This window comes from Mycteria americana, chromosome 6 (assembly GCF_035582795.1).
Source record: "Mycteria americana isolate JAX WOST 10 ecotype Jacksonville Zoo and Gardens chromosome 6, USCA_MyAme_1.0, whole genome shotgun sequence".
Taxonomy (NCBI): domain Eukaryota; kingdom Metazoa; phylum Chordata; class Aves; order Ciconiiformes; family Ciconiidae; genus Mycteria; species Mycteria americana.
In genome coordinates, this window is record NC_134370.1 from 46,553,434 (window position 1) to 46,572,243 (window position 18,810).

General features: G+C 54.1%; 1 non-coding gene across 1 annotated transcript; it reads right to left on the reverse strand.

Moving 5' to 3' along the window:
- Positions 1 to 9,629: 9,629 nt before the first annotated feature.
- On the reverse strand, positions 9,630 to 9,712 carry TRNAL-CAG (transfer RNA leucine (anticodon CAG)). The gene has a single exon. It is a non-coding gene; the product is annotated as a tRNA-Leu (tRNA).
- Positions 9,713 to 18,810: the final 9,098 nt, after the last annotated feature.

Genomic DNA, 18,810 nt, shown 5'->3' on the forward strand with positions numbered 1-18,810 from the left:
GAGACCAAGAAACACGTCTGCAGGGTTCAGGGAGGCACAGAGAATGGCTCATTTCCCAAGGACAAGCTCCACACAAAGCGCTTGCCTTTCCCCATTCTGCTCTACCTGCTGGCAATCCCAGCCCACCAAGAGCAGTCCCTAACTGCAGCACCCTCCCCCCATCAGCAGGAGATTCAGCAAAGCAGAAGAGAATGAGCCCTTTCTCAAGGAGCTCAGAGCAAAGCAGAGCCAGAGGAGGCAGGGCGAGGCCTGCCCTGCAGCCAGGAGCAGTGGGCATGGGTCCCTCCTGCCAGGTGGAAGAGGTCAGCCAGCCCATCTGCAAGGCGTGGGCATGCTCCTGCTGCTGCAGGGTCCCCGTGTTCCGTCCCGCTCCAAAGGGGATGATCCGCCGGCTTCAGCAGTTCAGACTGCAGCGGGGGGGAGGCAGACACAGCCCTGACCCCCCCAGACCAAGGGAGCCCCCAGAAGAGATGGGAACCCCGCCGGCACTGAGGGAGCTCCCAACAGCAGCTGACAGAGAGGATCCCACGGCTGTGCTCTGAGGGAAAGAGGTGAGGATGGGGCCCGGCAGGGTCACCACCACCGGGGAGGCCTCGATGAACACCGTTGAGTCAGCACAGCGGGCGACACAGGGCTCACTGCAGCTGCTTGCAAGCGGGGTTGGGGCAGAAGTGCCGCAGGGGCGTGGGAGACAGGGTGTGAAGCAAGACATCTCTCGGTGAGGGAGGCAAAGCTGAAAGACAGAGCAGGCAGGGAGCACGAACCTCAATATCATCTGTCTTTCTTTTCCTCAGCTCTCTCCGTGGACAGTCTTTGTTTTAAAAACACACACGGTGCCTACAGCTCCCACGGCCCTCATTGGGCCCTCTGAGTGGCACGGCACAGGAAGGCTGAACCACTTTTGGGATAGGACCCAGGCACGCTGGGTTTAAAGCACTCGTGGAAAGACTGATCATACCCCATCCCTAGAACAAACATTGCTGCACTGCAGAAGGCACTGGGTGCGCTTGGCCATTTGGTTGGAGAGCATCTGCCTAAGGCAGACATTCTGGTGGGCAGACCTCCCTGCAGCTGAGCCCCACTGATCCCCTTCTGCTTGAAAGAACCCCCCTCTTCCCAGCTCTCCCCGGCCACCACCGTCAAAAGGGAAAGAGGTGACAGCCCTTCGACAGTTCTATTGCAGGGCCAAGCCGAGGCAGCCCAAGTATCAACCTGAGGAGCCCACCATGACAGCAGTTCAGCCCACAGGGACAGAGGGAGCAGACTCAGGCTTACCTTGTTCCTCGAGGAAAGGGAGGCAAGAGAGGAGGATGCAGAGCCTGGAGCAGTGCAGGCTTTTATGCTGTGTCCCAGAGCCCCGCGGGGCCACAAACATTCCTTGCTCATGAAGCATCTGAACACCTAGCAGCTGTCACTTGCCAGGGCCTTGCTGGTGATTAAGCCCTTGCCTCTTTCATCTGAAATGAAGTTATACTCCCTTTTCATACTACCGAACGTCGAAACAATTCATCAGTGTCCCAGCTTCATAAGGCCAGTTAACTCAGCGGTCTCAGGCTAGCTGTGCAGAGATTTTAACTGGTTTTGCATCATATGGATTGCCATGGTCACTTCAGCCTCTTCATGGTGAGTTTGTCCACGAATCATGGTGGAATTCAACCGTGAAGGACACCTTGAGTTAGCTCTCAAGTGCTTTCAGTGCAGGCACTCAGGCTAACCCTGGCAGACATTTCCCCCCGCAGGTCATCGTAGACACACAGAAGACTGGGGGTAAGTTCAGGCAGAATGTCAAGACTGCATAGTCCCATATGGGAGAAGAGACTCATCTCACCAGCAATGTGGCAAAGCTCAACGTCTAGGAAAGACCATTGTGGCATGGAGGGAAGCCACCTGCAGGCAGGAGTGACTGCCACGAGGAGCTTGCTTACGCTCATCAGGCTCTACCACGGCCTGGCTGTGTGATCAAAGAGATGCCTGTGTTCTTCCCCAAAAGAGACCCACACCCAAACTGACCTGTTTTGCTCAGCAAGGGCATCCCACAGGCCAAAGGCCTGATGGCCTGTTTTTGAGGAGGGACGCAGGGCAGGGAGCCAAAAGCTCATGGCCCTTTTTCCTGGGTCAGGGATAGGGTGGCCCATTCCATGCATTTCAATCTACAAAGGGACATTGGATCAGTCTCCCAGAGCACCTGGGAGTCACCGTGATGTGGAAGACTTGGGAAAAACCCTGAACTCCTGGCAAACATGAGTCACCCTGCTGTGGAATTCAGTGGACACGGTGCCCTCGTCTCAGGCATGCCAGGCATACCAGAGCCCATAGCCCCAAAGTGCCGCTTTCCTCAAGACCATTTCCTCAGGTGTTAGCACCATTCCTGAAACAACTGGTACTTCTGTGCAATCTCGTGCCACTTCTGCCGTCCAAGGCATAGCCTTTTGCTGCCTGCTCAGGGGCCCATGAGACTCAGTGCACCCCAGAATAATGTGGGATGGATCATTTCCCCAGGTTTTCTGGGCCAACCTCCTGCTCTGAGCAGACCAAGCTTCCCAGTTACCTCAGAAGACTCCCGTCAACTTCTGAGCACTGCCACTGTCGGAGAGGTCACTGTCTCTTGCGCAGCTCTTCCAGGACTACACCGCACCCTCTGTCACTTCTTTTCCCACAATGACAGACGGTATTTCCCTTGTTGCAACTTGTCTCTTGTCCTTTTGCAGTGCACCTCTCCGGAGAGTTTGGCTCCATCTCTCTGTGTCCCAGCACAGCTTCCACTGCAAATCCCCGAGGGAGCCTTTACTCCTAATCCTGGTATTTACTTCCCGTCCATCTCCAGACCTTACCCCATAACCCTGGAATCTTCTCACCAGTGCTGGCACCCTCACTGTCATCTCCTGGTAGCCCACTTGTGGGCCTGGGAGGCTCAGCTGTGAGAGCCCCTGGCTGGTAGGGTGGGGACCAGGCCTCCTTTCACCAAGCCCCTGCTCAGATGAAAGCATACCTGTTTGGTGGATACATGGTTGGAGTGGGTCATCTCAAAAGCTCCTTTCCAAGACAAGCTCATTCATGAAAGCTGATGGGAAGGATCGTTGCCCTTCCCTTGCCACTGCAGGGGCCACATCTGGATTGGTGTGCCCATTTTGGTTTGATGCAAGCTGAAGGTTCCTGGCCAACACCTCACACACGCACACACAAACACAGACCCCCACAAAAAGAGGAGAGCACAGTCACACAGAAATGGGCTAGGAATAATGTAATGAAAAAAACAATCAATCACCTTCATGTTCTTCATTTGTCTGGAGAGGGTTTCCAGGATGAGTTGCTCCTGCCCCTTCCCAGGGATCGAGGTGAGGCTGAGCAGCCTCTGGTTTCCCAAGTCCTCCTTCATGCCCTTCTGGAAGACAGGAGTGGCATTGACTTCTTCCAGGCCTCAGGAACCTCTCCCAGTTGCCATCACCCTTCAAAGACAATCCTCTTCCAGAAGTCCTCCTTGTCTGAGTGCTTGTCACGAGTTGTCAGCACAAAGACAGCATGGGTATCTGCAGGTGAGCTCCCTGCTACCTGAGTACCTGAGTGGCCAGAAGCTAGAACATGGCTTAGATGTTGACTGTGAGGTCGCATCTGGCTCCGCAGGCCATGTGCAGGAACATGGCTTGCGCTAGGTGCTTGTGTTCCTGGTAAGCAGCAGCGTGCACATTTTGGGCTATGTGCTGGTGAGTTCCCTTCTACCTCATTGCTTGCTAGGCCAGCAGCAGGCGTGTGGTTTGCATTTTGATTTTAAGGTCACTTCTGTCTCTGCAGGTGATGGGCCAGAGTAGGCTCAGGGCAGCCCTAGGTGCTTGTGAAGTTGCTTGTGCCTGAATACTTGGTAGGAAAGAAGGAGGCACATGGCTTGGATGCTGATTGCAAGGTCACTGGTACCTGAGTAGCAGATGGGCCAGTGAGAGGAAAGTTCCAGGCAAGTGAAGAACTGCAGCCTCCCAACGGCGACAGGAGGTCGTGTAAGGATGGAGCCAGACTCTCCGGAGAGGTGCACTGCGAGAGGGCAAGATCAAAGCTAACAAGTTGCAACAAGGGAAATGCCAGCTGTCTGTGTGGGAAAAGAAGTGACAGGGGGCATGGTGCAGCCCTGGAAGAGCTGCCCAAGAGACAGTGACCTCTCCGACAGAGGCAGTGTTCAGAAGTCGATGAAGGCCCAGAGCTTCCTGAGGTGTATGGGAAGTTTAGTCTGCTTGGAGCCCGAAGTCGTCCCAGAGAACATCCAGAGGTCCCTTCTAACCTTCATTATTCTGGGGTGCACTGAGTCTCATGGGCCCTTGATCAGCCACTGAAAGGCAATGCCTTGGAAGGCAGCAGCAGCGTGAGATTCCATAGAAGCAGCAGTTGTTTCAGAAATGGTGCTACAATGTGTGGAAATGCCCTTGAAGAAAGCAGCCCTGTGGGAGGAATGAGGCTGTGAGCTCTGTTATCCCCGACACGCCTGAGGCTGGGGCACCGTGTCCACTGAAGTCCACAGCACAATGACTCATGTTTGCCGGGAGTTCAGGGTTTTTCCCAACTCTGCCACATCACAATGACTCCCAGGTGCTCTGGGACACTGATCCGATGTCCATTTGTAGTTTGAAATGCATGGAATGGGCCACCCCATCCCTGACCCAGGAAAAAGAGCTGCGAGCTTTTGGCTCCCTGCCCTGCGCCTCTTCTCAAAAGGAGGCCATCCAGGCCTTTGGCCTTTGAGATGCCCTTGCTGAGCAAAACAGAGCCACTTGGGGGTGGGTCTCTTTCAGGGAAGGAGGCAGGCATCTCTTTGATCACCCTCCTATGCCTTGATTTGCTTCTTTCCAACAGGTTCGCCACTTCCCAAGCTGAGCCCAGACCCCTGGTTGGAAGAAGCATGAGGGCCTGGTCAAGTAGTTCAGGGACATGGCTATGGAGATCCCATGGAGAAGTCACTTGAAAGAGACCAGCCTTGGAGAAGTCACTTGAAAGAGACCTGCCTGACTCTCTGGTCTGCTCTTCATCGTTATGAATCTGCCTATGAATCTGCCTATGAATCTCCCTGGGCTTGTGGGCATTACAAACAGGCTGTGGCAGAGCCTGATGGGCGTATGCAAGGTCTTTGTGGCTGTCACTCCTGCCCGCAAGGGGCTTCCCTACAGCCCACAATGATCCTTCTTTGACATTGAGCTTTGCCACATCCCTGGAGAGCTGCGTCTCTTCTCCCACGTGTGATTGTGCAATCTTGACCGTCTACCTGAACTTACTCCACAGTCTCCCAATGACCCGCGGGGAGAAATGTCTGCCAGGGTTAGCCTGAGTGCCTGCACTGAAAGCACCTGAGAGCTAACGCGAGGTGTCCCCCATAGCTGAATTTCACCGTGACTGGTGGCCACACTTACCATGAAGGGGGAAATGGGACAATGGCAATCTGTATGACGCAAACCCACTTAAAAACTCATTCTACACTAGCCCGAGACCTCTGAGTTAATTGGCTTATGAATCTGGGACACTGATGAATTGTTTCGACGTTCGGTGGGGGCCGTGTGGGCCAGTGCAGGCAGCTTCATTGCTCCGGGCATTTTGTCCTTGGTTACCTTCCTGGCAGCACTGCCTGCTGGGTCAGCCGTGGTCCCCAGCCTGTTTGCTTCCCCAAGGTCATGGTAACTGCTCCTACCACAGGAGCCTCCGATGCTGCTCCTCCCTGCAGGATGTTTTGTATCCCCCTTACAGGCTTCATTGGGAGCCAGAGATCTCCCAGAGCTCCCCAGCCCCTGGGAGCTGCAGCTCAGGCCATGCTGACCCACACAGGAGGCCAGGTAATTCCCTGGTCCTGCACTCCCAAGGTCTTTCTGGCTGAGGGTAGGCCTTGGCAAGCCAGAGAGCCACCTTCACACAGCGGAAGCTGCAGTCAGGTGCCCCCTCACCTTCTCTTCTCCAGGCTGAACAAACCCAGCTCCCTCAGCATCTTCCCCAGTCACCACGTGCTCCAGCATGCTCTGATAACACCTTGTGCACGACCCCTCTTCCTCTTCCTGTGCGCACTGCAAGACCTCTTCTGTGGCTCATACTTCCTGACTGTGGTCCTTCTGAAGAATGCCACCAGTGCTCATGCAATCTGTGGCGGGATTGCGTGAGGATGTCTCAGTCCTGTCAGCATTGTTGGAGAGAAATGCCCCAGAGCCTGTGATGTCCCTGTTGGCCTCTTACTGGTGGGCCTTTACTCCCCCCCGCCCTTCCTCCCACTGGTGCTGTCCATGTTTGCTGGCGAGGAACTGCCAGTTCAGGGAAGCTTTCTGGGTTGAAACCCTGCTGGTCAATGCCACATCCTGGATTGGCACCTATAGTATGTGCCACCGGGCCTGAAAGAGGGAAAGATGCTTCTCAGGGACTCTGCAGCTTGAGGAACAGAGGGCAGGGGAGGTCCCTGGTGACTAACGAGAGGGAAAAGTTGCCCCAGTCTCCAAAAATGGGGAAGAACCAAGGAAAGGTGATGATAAACTGGAGCAAGTTCAGCAGAGGATCCTGAGGGTAGTCAGGGGCCGGGGGCTCTGGCCTCGTGAGGAGGGGCTGAGGACCCAAGGCTTGCTTAGCTGGGAGAAGAAAAGGCTTTGCGGGGATCTGCAAAGGAGCCTCCCAGTGCCTACAAGGAGGTCACTGCAATGGCCGGAGGATGAGAGCCATGGTCCCAAATTGAATAGTTTGCGGCAGGCTACACAAACAAAAATGATCACCCTGAGGGTGCCTAAGCATGGGAACAGGGGCCCAGAGAGGCCGCGAAATGTCTGTCCTCAAAGTATTGTATGACCCAAAAGGACAAAGCACTGATCAGGTGGTGTGAGCCTGCTTGAAGCAGGAGGATGCCCTCTCTGACTCCCTGAAATGCCTTCCAAGCAGAAGGGTTGTTGGAGGGTAAAGTGGAAACAGGGAGAGAGGATTTTGTGGGTGAGTGTTTGAAGGATGTCCAAAGAGCCGCATTTATAGGCGAGAGGCATGCAGCATGTGAGTTTTGGTTTTGTCCATAGGAGGTGGGACATGCAACAAGACCTGGTCAGCAGGCTGAGGGAAGGAGGCCAAGAGAGAGAAGCCATGAAGGAGGCCACCAAGAGAGAAGAGCCCATCAGGAGTGGGACTCGAACCCGTGCTTCCCAGGGAGACTGCTAAGGGACTGCTAAGACTTCCCAGGGAGACTGCTAAGCCTTCACTTAGCCATCCTTATCCACTGCTGCTGTCACTGCTGCTGCCACTCCTCCGCCTGCAGCTGCCAGAGCCAGCCTGCCTCTGCCAGCCTCCTCCTGGCACGGCTGCAGGGGGAGCTGGCACCTGGGAGCACCCATGCCCTGCTCCCACCAAGGGGTGCTGACAGGTGACCGCAGCACCTCCAGGCACTTCAGACCACGCGGAACAGGCATACCCAGCGCAGGGGCAGCACACTTCTGATGCGTCTCGCAAAGGCCAAGGCAATCCTTCATGGGAGCAACTAAAGGAACCATCAGCAAATTGTGGCTCTGCACATGCCAGCATCCTGTCAAGGGACTCCAGGCACACGTGTACCTTCCCCATGTCTTCCTCCATTCCCTCCAGAGCCTGAAGAAATAGGAAGACAAACACTGGCTGGGAAGCCTCCAGCTCCTCCAGTGCAGAGCCTGGCCTGCCTCCTGCTCCTCCACTTCCCAGTCTTGCCTGCTTCCTGTTCCTTCAGTTTACAAATTGGCCTGCTTCCTCCTCCCAGTCCCCTTCAAACACACTACCTCAAGCTGCTGGGGTATGAGTGTGTTTCCGTGCGTGCGAGATAAGAAGGGCTTGTGGATCCTGGAGGAGAGGAGGCAAGGAGGGGAGAAGGGGACAGAACTGCTGTCGCTCAGCAGCTACAGGAGGTTATGGAAAGGATAGAGGCAGACTCTCCTGAGAGGTGCACAGCAAAAGGGCAAGAGGTAGGAGTCATAAGATGCAGCAAGAGATCTTGTCACTCACAAGTTGATACAAAGGAAGTGTCAGCTTTTTCTTTGGTAAAAGAAGTGACAGGGTGCAAGGTATAGCCCTGGAAGAGCTGGAATGAGGCAATGAGCTCTGGTATCCCTGGCACACCTGAGGCCAGGCCACCATGTCCACTGAAGTCCACAGCAGGGTGGCTCATGTTTGCCAGGAGCTCAGGGTTTTTCCCAAGTCTTCCACATCACGGTGACTCCCAGGTGCTCTGGGACACTGTTCCGATGACCCTTTGAAGTTTGAAATGCATGGAATGGGCCACTCCATCCCTGACCCAGGAAGAAGAGCCATGAGATTATGCCCTGCACCTCTCCTCAAAAGCAGGCCGTCCAGGCCTTTGGCCCCTGGAATGCCCTTGCTGAGCAAAACAGGTCCATTTGGGTGCGGGTCTCTTCCAGGGAAGGATGCGGGCATCCTTTGATCATCCTCCTACGTGTCGATTTGCTTCTTTCCAACAGGCTCTCCACTTCCCAAGCTGAGCCAGGACCCCTGCGTGGAAGAAGCGTGAAGTCGTCAAGGAAGATCCCGTGGAGAAGTCACTTGAAAGACACCTGCCTGACCCTCTGGTCTGCTCTTTGTCGTTATGAATCTGCCTTTGTGCCCTTGGCTTGAGGGCAGAATAAACAGGCTGTGGCAGAGCCTGATAAGCGTAAGCAAAGTCCTGATGGCCCTCACTCCTGCCCACAAGGGGCTTCCCTCCAGCCCACAGTGGTTTTTCCTTGCCATTGATCTTTGCCACGTCCCTGGAGAGGCGAGTACCTTCTCCCACGTGGGATTGTGCAGTCTGGACACTCTGTCTGAACTTATGCCACTGTATTCTGCATGTCTGCGATGACCAACAGGGATGGATGTCTCTCGGGGTTACCCTGAGTATCTGCACTGAAAGCACTTGAGAGCTGACTTGAGGGCAGGGGAGCTCCCTGATGACTAACGAGAGGGAAAAGTTGTCCTAGTCTCCAAAAAGGGGAAGGAAGACTATGTGGGGAGCCAGGGAAAAGGGATGATAAGCTGGAGCGATTTCAGCAGAGGAGCCCTAGGATAGTCAGGGGCTGGGGGCTATGGCCTTGTGAGGCGGGGATGAGGACCCAAGGCTTGCTCTAGCTGGGAGAAGAAAAGGCTTTGCGGGGATCTGCAAAGGAGCCTCCCAGTGCCTACAAGGAGGTCACTGCAATGGCCAGAGGATGAGAGCCATGGTCAGAAATTGAACAGTTTGTGGCTGGCTATGCCAACAAAAATGATCACCCCGAGGTTGCCTAAGCATGGGAACAGGGGCCCAGAGAGGCCGCGAAATGTCTGTCCTCGAAGTATTGTATGACCCAGAAGGAGAAAGCACTGATGAGGTGGTGTGAGCCTGCTTGAAGCAGGAGGATGCCCTCTCTGACTCCCTGAAATGCCTTCCAAGCAGAAGGGTTGTTGGAGGGTAAAGCGAAAGCAGGGAGAGAGGAGTTTTGTGGGTGAGCGTTTGAAGAATGTCAAGAGAGGCACGCAGAATGTGAGTTTTGTAGGGGAGAGTGGTCTCCGCCCATGTTTGTTTTCTAACATGGGACAGCTGGGACATGCAGCAAGACCTAATCCACAGGACTGGAGACCAGAGTGCCTAGAGGAGCGAGGCCCTCCCCTTTAGGGAAAGGGAAGGAAACCAAGAGAGAGGAGCCTGTCAGGAGTGGGACTCGAACCCACGTCTCCAAGGGAGACTGCAACCTGAGTGCAGCGCCTTAGACCGCTCGGCCATCCTGACCCCCTAGTGTTTGGCAGCAGCAGTGGCTGCTGCTAATAATGCTAATGCTGCTGCTGCTAATGCTGCTGCTGCTAATGCTGCTAATGCTGCTGCTGCTGCTGCTGCTGCTGCTGCTGCTGCTAATGCTAATGCTAATGCTGCTAATGGTAATGCTGCTGCTAATGCTAATGCTAATGCTAATGCTGCTAATGCTAATGCTAATGCTAATGCTAATGCTAATGCTAATGCTGCTAATGCTAATGCTGCTGCTAATGCTGCCTCTGGTGCTCCTCCCCTTGCAGCTGCCAGAGCCACTCAGCCAGCTTTCTCCTGGCACTGCTGCAGGGGGAGCTGGCTCCTGGGAGCACCCTTGCCCTGCTCCCAGCAAGGGCTGCTGACAGGCGACCGCAGCACCTACATGCACTGCAGACCACACAGTACCCAGCACAGGGGCAGCGTCTCGCAAGGCCAAGGCAATCCTTCATGGGAGCCAACCAAAGGAACTGTCAGCAAATTATGACTCTGCACATGCCAGCATCCTGTCAAGGGCGCTCCGGGCTCATGTCTACCTTTCCCATGACTTCCTCCATTCCCTCCGGAGCCTCAGGATATGGGAAGCCAAGCACTTGGACGGCAGTGCTGCCTCATGGGTGGTTCCTGGGGCAACAAGGGTGCTTCCTTCTTCCCTGCTTGCGGCTGGGAAGGCTGGGTGAGGAAGGCTCTGCCACACCAACCCCTGGGGGGAATGCTGTGCCGGTCTCAAGGAGTCCGCGTGTGGGAAAGGGGCTGGAGAGTCAAGGAGAAAGGACAGGAGATGCACCAAGTGCTGAGCGGTGACTGAGCTCCAGTTCGTGTGGGGAAGAGGCTCACTTACTGCTCATGGTGCAGAGGAAGGAGGACACAGCTCTCTCTGGGACTTGTTGCTTCACGGAAGAAGCTAGACTGCAAGGCATCTCAGGAGGTCACTAGTCCAAATGCCTGCTCCAAGCAGGGCTAGCCCCAAAGCTAGAGCAGGCTGCTCAGTGCCTGAGCCCCTTTGAAACTTGAGTGTGATACTGTCCTGGTTTCGGCTGGGATAGAGTTAATTTTTTTCCTACTAGTTGGTATAGTGCTGTGTTTTGGAGTTTAGTATGAGAATAATATTGATGACACACTGATTTTTTAGTTGTTGCTAAGTCATGCGTACAGTAGTCAAGGACTTTTCAGCTTCCCATGCTCTGCCGGGCGCACAAGAAACTGGGAGGGGCCACAGCCAGGATAGTTGATCCAAACTGACCAAAGGGCTAGTCCATACCATATGACGTCATGCTCAGTATATAAACTGGGGGGAGTTGGAGGGGGGGTAGCGGTCGCTGCTCGGGGACTGGCTGGGCATCGGTCGGCGGGTGGTGAGCGGTTGTATCACTGGGTTTTTTCCTGGGTTTTGTTCCTCTCTCGCTCTCTCGTTGTTTTCCTTTTCATTACAATTTATTATTATTATTATTACTATTTTCTTCCAATTATTAAACTGTTCAAATCTCAACGCACGAGTTTCCTTACCTTTGCTCTTCCAGTTCTCTTCCCCATCCCACCGGGAGGCTGTGTGGTACTTAATTGCCGACTGGGGCTAAACCACAACAGATACCCAGGCACGGAGAATCCATGAGAGATGGAGAGTCTGCCCCAGACGGAGGCACATTCACGCTGTCCCAGGCTAACATGTGGTTGCATGATGTGCCCTTTGGTTGAATTAAAAAGGCACAGCAACTAGCCTGGATTTCTTCTTACGCACTGGATATGTCCATATCTTGTACACTTGTCTGGTACTAGCTCAGCAGTCAGTGAGTGAGAAGCAGGCATTGCTAGGGTAATGAAGATGATTCCTACTGTACAACGTGCAAATAGGCCAGGTGGATCATTTCTAGCACAGGTTTCTTGGTCTATATAACTTTGTCGGATAAGAGCCTCTGCCACAATCCATGCTGCATGCCCGTAAGTGATTTGTTTTGCAGGACTCTACTCATTACCTGTTCCCGGGCTAAAATCTGCCTTGTGCTGCTACTGGTTTTAGTGCTGGATGGTGGCTTTGGTGAATCCCCATGCCAGCACTGATGAATGAAGAAGTACATCTGACCAGGACGTACCTTCCCCTACATACACAGGGGGCACCATTTTCTTTCAGCTGCCATTTTCTTATTACACACCGTAGCCAAGATGTTTTCATCGTGCTCTGTGATTGGATGACAGCCATTTCTTGACCCTGTCATACCCACCTGCTCTCAGGCAGACCTGTGGTTGGCTGTCAGGACCAGCCAACCCTACCTGTGTACCCAGAAGCACATCAGACAAGGAAGCCCCCACTCACTAACTACAGGGAAGAGGCAACTTTTGACAGCAGCATTCCCCGTGGGTTCTCATACTGCTTTGTGATTGCACGATGGCCATTTTCGACACTGTCATGCCCACATGTTTTCAGTTCTCCCTCTGATGGACTGTCCATTTCCTTTGGACCAGGAAGTGTTTGGATATAAAAAGATATACCGTGAAGCGGTATCTACTATGCAATGAACAGAAGCACCTAGCGCAAGCAATATTTCTGTGGATGGCCCATTGCCTGCAGAGCCAGAGGTGGCCTTGCAGTCAACATCCAAGCGATCTTCTGGCTTCTGGCCCATCAGGTGCTCAGGTAGCAGGGAGCTCCCTTGCAGATACCCAGGCCGTCATCCCGCTGCCAGCTCACGGGAGCACTCAGACAAGAAGGACTTCTGGAAGAGGCCACTCTCGATTGTTTTTGAAGGGTCATGACAATTGAGAGGAGGTGTGGATGACTTTGAGGGAGACGGGAAAGGTCTTGGTTTGGTGGAATAGGTATGTCCAGAGCTTTTTTCCAGCACTGGCAAGCATTGTCCAATGCCTGAGCATGGACCAAAATATTAAAGGACCCGCAAAAGCAATAATTTCCATCACCAGATGAAAGTAGCTGCGATTCCCCTTTGGCTCTGGAGCAGGAAAGTGTCGTTCATGAGTCGGTGTGGAGGTGGTACACGTGGCAGTGCCTGCCTGCGTGCAGAACAAGGGTGGGAGGTGGTCGCGGTTGAGGGGTGAGCAGGAGGAGCGGCTTGAGGAAGTGTGTGCGTGCGCGGGGGGCTGGAAGGGGGAGGCCGGCCAGCCTGTGAAGTGGAGGAGCAGGAGAAAGGCCAGGCTCTGGTCCGGAGGAGCAGACGGCAGCACTGCCCACAGGTGCATTGCAGGTACGGTGGTGAGCAGAGCTGCCTTCCAAGCAGTTGACGCGGTTTTTAATTCTGGCCAATGCTGCCAAACGCCTCTTCAGCCTGGCTCCAGGGTGCCTTATATCTTCTGCAGGTAGCCTCTCGTGCTCAAATAGCACCCAGCTTTCCCCTGAGGGTTCAAGCTGCCCCCTTCACCTCTCCGCAGCCTTGAGACCAACTGAGACCAGTGCTTTCTGCCTGCTGGGAGGGCTCCAGGCTGGGCTCTTCACTGCAGTGCTGGTACCAGGTGCCAGGAGAGAGGCTTTTTTGGCCTGGCACAGAGCTGCACCTGCTGCTGCTGCAGAATGCTTGCACCTGGCAAGAAAAGCATGCTGCTGTGGCAGCATGAAGTGTACAAGGGAAGATTGAGAATGCCTAGGTGGTGGTCAAGGGACAGACTGGGCTTCATGAGGCCAGCTATGCAATTTTGGAGTGTGGTGGGAGGAAGCCTGTTCTATATGTAATGGTTCAAAGGCCTGTCTGTCTGATCTGAAGTCACCCTGGAGACACTGACCTGCCCTGTCCAGGCTCCGGCATTGCACAGACACCCTGAAGTTTACTGGCACTGGTTTTGAAGATGTTCCTGGTAAGTGGGAACTGAGACACCCTCATTTCTCTTGCAGCTTATAGGCTGTGGTCCAAGGAAAAGACAAGGAGCCTCTCACAAAGAGATTCTCTACCTGAAGGGGGTGAAGCTTCTCAAGTCTCTCATTGCAGGGCTGCTTAAAGAAACAAACAATGTTCTTTGCTGTGCTATTAGGGTGTATGTGGGGTCTGTGTTAGTACAGCATTTACAGACTACCACCCTGTCATCAGCAGTGCTATAAGTAAGTGATGTTACGAAGACATAGATTGTGATTGCATATGCTCCGTTCCTTACTGAAATGCCCACCCTAAACCCATCTTGCAGTCACATTGCCTACGTCCAGACACAAAAAGCAGTGCTTTGCTCCTTTCCTCTCTATAGCCATCCCCTGGAGTTTATCCCCAAAACACCAATGAAAGAGAGAAGTGCCATAACTGTTTTTCATATGAAGTTTGTGAACAACAATTGAGGTCTGAAAAGTTAACTCAAATATCTGTACTAATATTCGCAATGAACAATTGGGCAACTGGTACCACAGGTCCGTGATGACGCGGTTAGGGACTCATGCTCAATGTCCCTGAGGCTTTCTGGTGCTCTGGTATCAGTTCAGGGAGCTCTATCCACAACTGGTGGAAAGCTCACGACAGAAGACAGCGCTCTTCCTTGCAGAGCAGGGGGGGTAACTGACAGAGGAGGAGAACAAACCACCACGAGTCTCCAGCTATGCTGCGCAAAGTCTTTAATGAGAAGGAGCAAATGCAGTGGCACAGAACAGAGACCAAGAAACACGTCTGCAGGGTTCAGGGAGGCACAGAGAATGGCTCATTTCCCAAGGACAAGCTCCACACAAAGCGCTTGCCTTTCCCCATTCTGCTCTACCTGCTGGCAATCCCAGCCCACCAAGAGCAGTCCCTAACTGCAGCACCCTCCCCCCATCAGCAGGAGATTCAGCAAAGCAGAAGAGAATGAGCCCTTTCTCAAGGAGCTCAGAGCAAAGCAGAGCCAGAGGAGGCAGGGCGAGGCCTGCCCTGCAGCCAGGAGCAGTGGGCATGGGTCCCTCCTGCCAGGTGGAAGAGGTCAGCCAGCCCATCTGCAAGGCGTGGGCATGCTCCTGCTGCTGCAGGGTCCCCGTGTTCCGTCCCGCTCCAAAGGGGATGATCCGCCGGCTTCAGCAGTTCAGACTGCAGCGGGGGGGAGGCAGACACAGCCCTGACCCCCCCAGACCAAGGGAGCCCCCAGAAGAGATGGGAACCCCGCCGGCACTGAGGGAGCTCCCAACAGCAGCTGACAGAGAGGATCCCACGGCTGTGCTCTGAGGGAAAGAGGTGAGGATGGGGCCCGGCAGGGTCACCACCACCGGGGAGGCCTCGATGAACACCGTTGAGTCAGCACAGCGGGCGACACAGGGCTCACTGCAGCTGCTTGCAAGCGGGGTTGGGGCAGAAGTGCCGCAGGGGCGTGGGAGACAGGGTGTGAAGCAAGACATCTCTCGGTGAGGGAGGCAAAGCTGAAAGACAGAGCAGGCAGGGAGCACGAACCTCAATATCATCTGTCTTTCTTTTCCTCAGCTCTCTCCGTGGACAGTCTTTGTTTTAAAAACACACACGGTGCCTACAGCTCCCACGGCCCTCATTGGGCCCTCTGAGTGGCACGGCACAGGAAGGCTGAACCACTTTTGGGATAGGACCCAGGCACGCTGGGTTTAAAGCACTCGTGGAAAGACTGATCATACCCCATCCCTAGAACAAACATTGCTGCACTGCAGAAGGCACTGGGTGCGCTTGGCCATTTGGTTGGAGAGCATCTGCCTAAGGCAGACATTCTGGTGGGCAGACCTCCCTGCAGCTGAGCCCCACTGATCCCCTTCTGCTTGAAAGAACCCCCCTCTTCCCAGCTCTCCCTGGCCACCACCGTCAAAAGGGAAAGAGGTGACAGCCCTTCGACAGTTCTATTGCAGGGCCAAGCCGAGGCAGCCCAAGTTTCAACCTGAGGAGCCCACCATGACAGCAGTTCAGCCCACAGGGACAGAGGGAGCAGACTCAGGCTTACCTTGTTCCTCGAGGAAAGGGAGGCAAGAGAGGAGGATGCAGAGCCTGGAGCAGTGCAGGCTTTTATGCTGTGTCCCAGAGCCCCGCAGGGCCACAAACATTCCTTGCTCATGAAGCATCTGAACACCTAGCAGCTGTCGCTTGCCAGGGCCTTGCTGGTGATTAAGCCCTTGCCTCTTTCATCTGAAATGAAGTTATACTCCCTTTTCATACTACCGAACGTCGAAACAATTCATCAGTGTCCCAGCTTCATAAGCCAATTAACTCAGAGGTCTCGGGCTAGTGTAGAATGAGTTTTTAAGTGGGTTTGCGTCATACAGATTGCCATTGTCCCATTTCCCCCTTCATGGTAAGTGTGGCCACCAGTCACGGTGAAATTCAGCTATGGGGGACACCTCGCGTTAGCTCTCAGGTGCTTTCAGTGCAGGCACTCAGGCTAACCCTGGCAGACATTTCTCCCCGCGGGTCATTGGGAGACTGTGGAGTAAGTTCAGGTAGACGGTCAAGACTGCACAATCACACGTGGGAGAAGAGACGCAGCTCTCCAGGGATGTGGCAAAGCTCAATGTCAAAGAAGGATCATTGTGGGCTGTAGGGAAGCCCCTTGCGGGCAGGAGTGACAGCCACAAAGACCTTGCATACGCCCATCAGGCTCTGCCACAGCCTGTTTGTAATGCCCACAAGCCCAGGGAGATTCATAGGCAGATTCATAGGCAGATTCATAACGATGAAGAGCAGACCAGAGAGTCAGGCAGGTCTCTTTCAAGTGACTTCTCCAAGGCTGGTCTCTTTCAAGTGACTTCTCCATGGGATCTCCATAGCCATGTCCCTGAACTACTTGACCAGGCCCTCATGCTTCTTCCAACCAGGGGTCTGGGCTCAGCTTGGGAAGTGGCGAACCTGTTGGAAAGAAGCAAATCAAGGCATAGGAGGGTGATCAAAGAGATGCCTGCCTCCTTCCCTGAAAGAGACCCACCCCCAAGTGGCTCTGTTTTGCTCAGCAAGGGCATCTCAAAGGCCAAAGGCCTGGATGGCCTCCTTTTGAGAAGAGGCGCAGGGCAGGGAGCCAAAAGCTCGCAGCTCTTTTTCCTGGGTCAGGGATGGGGTGGCCCATTCCATGCATTTCAAACTACAAATGGACATCGGATCAGTGTCCCAGAGCACCTGGGAGTCATTGTGATGTGGCAGAGTTGGGAAAAACCCTGAACTCCCGGCAAACATGAGTCATTGTGCTGTGGACTTCAGTGGACACGGTGCCCCAGCCTCAGGCGTGTCGGGGATAACAGAGCTCACAGCCTCATTCCTCCCACAGGGCTGCTTTCTTCAAGGGCATTTCCACACATTGTAGCACCATTTCTGAAACAACTGCTGCTTCTATGGAATCTCATGCTGCTGCTGCCTTCCAAGGCATTGCCTTTCAGTGGCTGATCAAGGGCCCATGAGACTCAGTGCACCCCAGAATAATGAAGGTTAGAAGGGACCTCTGGATGTTCTCTGGGACGACTTCGGGCTCCAAGCAGACTAAACTTCCCATACACCTCAGGAAGCTCTGGGCCTTCATCGACTTCTGAACACTGCCTCTGTCGGAGAGGTCACTGTCTCTTGGGCAGCTCTTCCAGGGCTGCACCGTGCCCCCTGTCACTTCTTTTCCCACACAGACAGCTGGCATTTCCCTTGTTGCAACTTGTTAGCTTTGATCTTGCCCTCTCGCAGTGCACCTCTCCGGAGAGTCTGGCTCCATCCTTACACGACCTCCTGTCGCCGTTGGGAGGCTGCAGTTCTTCACTTGCCTGGAACTTTCCTCTCACTGGCCCATCTGCTACTCAGGTACCAGTGACCTTGCAATCAGCATCCAAGCCATGTGCCTCCTTCTTTCCTACCAAGTATTCAGGCACAAGCAACTTCACAAGCACCTAGGGCTGCCCTGAGCCTACTCTGGCCCATCACCTGCAGAGACAGAAGTGACCTTAAAATCAAAATGCAAACCACACGCCTGCTGCTGGCCTAGCAAGCAATGAGGTAGAAGGGAACTCACCAGCACATAGCCCAAAATGTGCACGCTGCTGCTTACCAGGAACACAAGCACCTAGCGCAAGCCATGTTCCTGCACATGGCCTGCGGAGCCAGATGCGACCTCACAGTCAACATCTAAGCCATGTTCTAGCTTCTGGCCACTCAGGTACTCAGGTAGCAGGGAGCTCACCTGCAGATACCCATGCTGTCTTTGTGCTGACAACTCGTGACAAGCACTCAGACAAGGAGGACTTCTGGAAGAGGATTGTCTTTGAAGGGTGATGGCAACTGGGAGAGGTTCCTGAGGCCTGGAAGAAGTCAATGCCACTCCTGTCTTCCAGAAGGGCATGAAGGAGGACTTGGGAAACCAGAGGCTGCTCAGCCTCACCTCGATCCCTGGGAAGGGGCAGGAGCAACTCATCCTGGAAACCCTCTCCAGACAAATGAAGAACATGAAGGTGATTGATTGTTTTTTTCATTACATTATTCCTAGCCCATTTCTGTGTGACTGTGCTCTCCTCTTTTTGTGGGGGTCTGTGTTTGTGTGTGCGTGTGTGAGGTGTTGGCCAGGAACCTTCAGCTTGCATCAAACCAAAATGGGCACACCAATCCAGATGTGGCCCCTGCAGTGGCAAGGGAAGGGCAACGATCCTTCCCATCAGCTTTCATGAATGAGCTTGTCTTGGAAAGGAGCTTTTGAGATGACCCACTCCAACCATGTATCCACCAAACAGGTATGCTTTCATCTGAGCAGGGGCTTGGTGAAAGGAGGCCTGGTCCCCACCCTACCAGCCAGGGGCTCTCACAGCTGAGCCTCCCAGGCCCACAAGTGGGCTACCAGGAGATGACAGTGAGGGTGCCAGCACTGGTGAGAAGATTCCAGGGTTATGGGGTAAGGTCTGGAGATGGACGGGAAGTAAATACCAGGATTAGGAGTAAAGGCTCCCTCGGGGATTTGCAGTGGAAGCTGTGCTGGGACACAGAGAGATGGAGCCAAACTCTCCGGAGAGGTGCACTGCAAAAGGACAAGAGACAAGTTGCAACAAGGGAAATACCGTCTGTCATTGTGGGAAAAGAAGTGACAGAGGGTGCGGTGTAGTCCTGGAAGAGCTGCGCAAGAGACAGTGACCTCTCCGACAGTGGCAGTGCTCAGAAGTTGACGGGAGTCTTCTGAGGTAACTGGGAAGCTTGGTCTGCTCAGAGCAGGAGGTTGGCCCAGAAAAC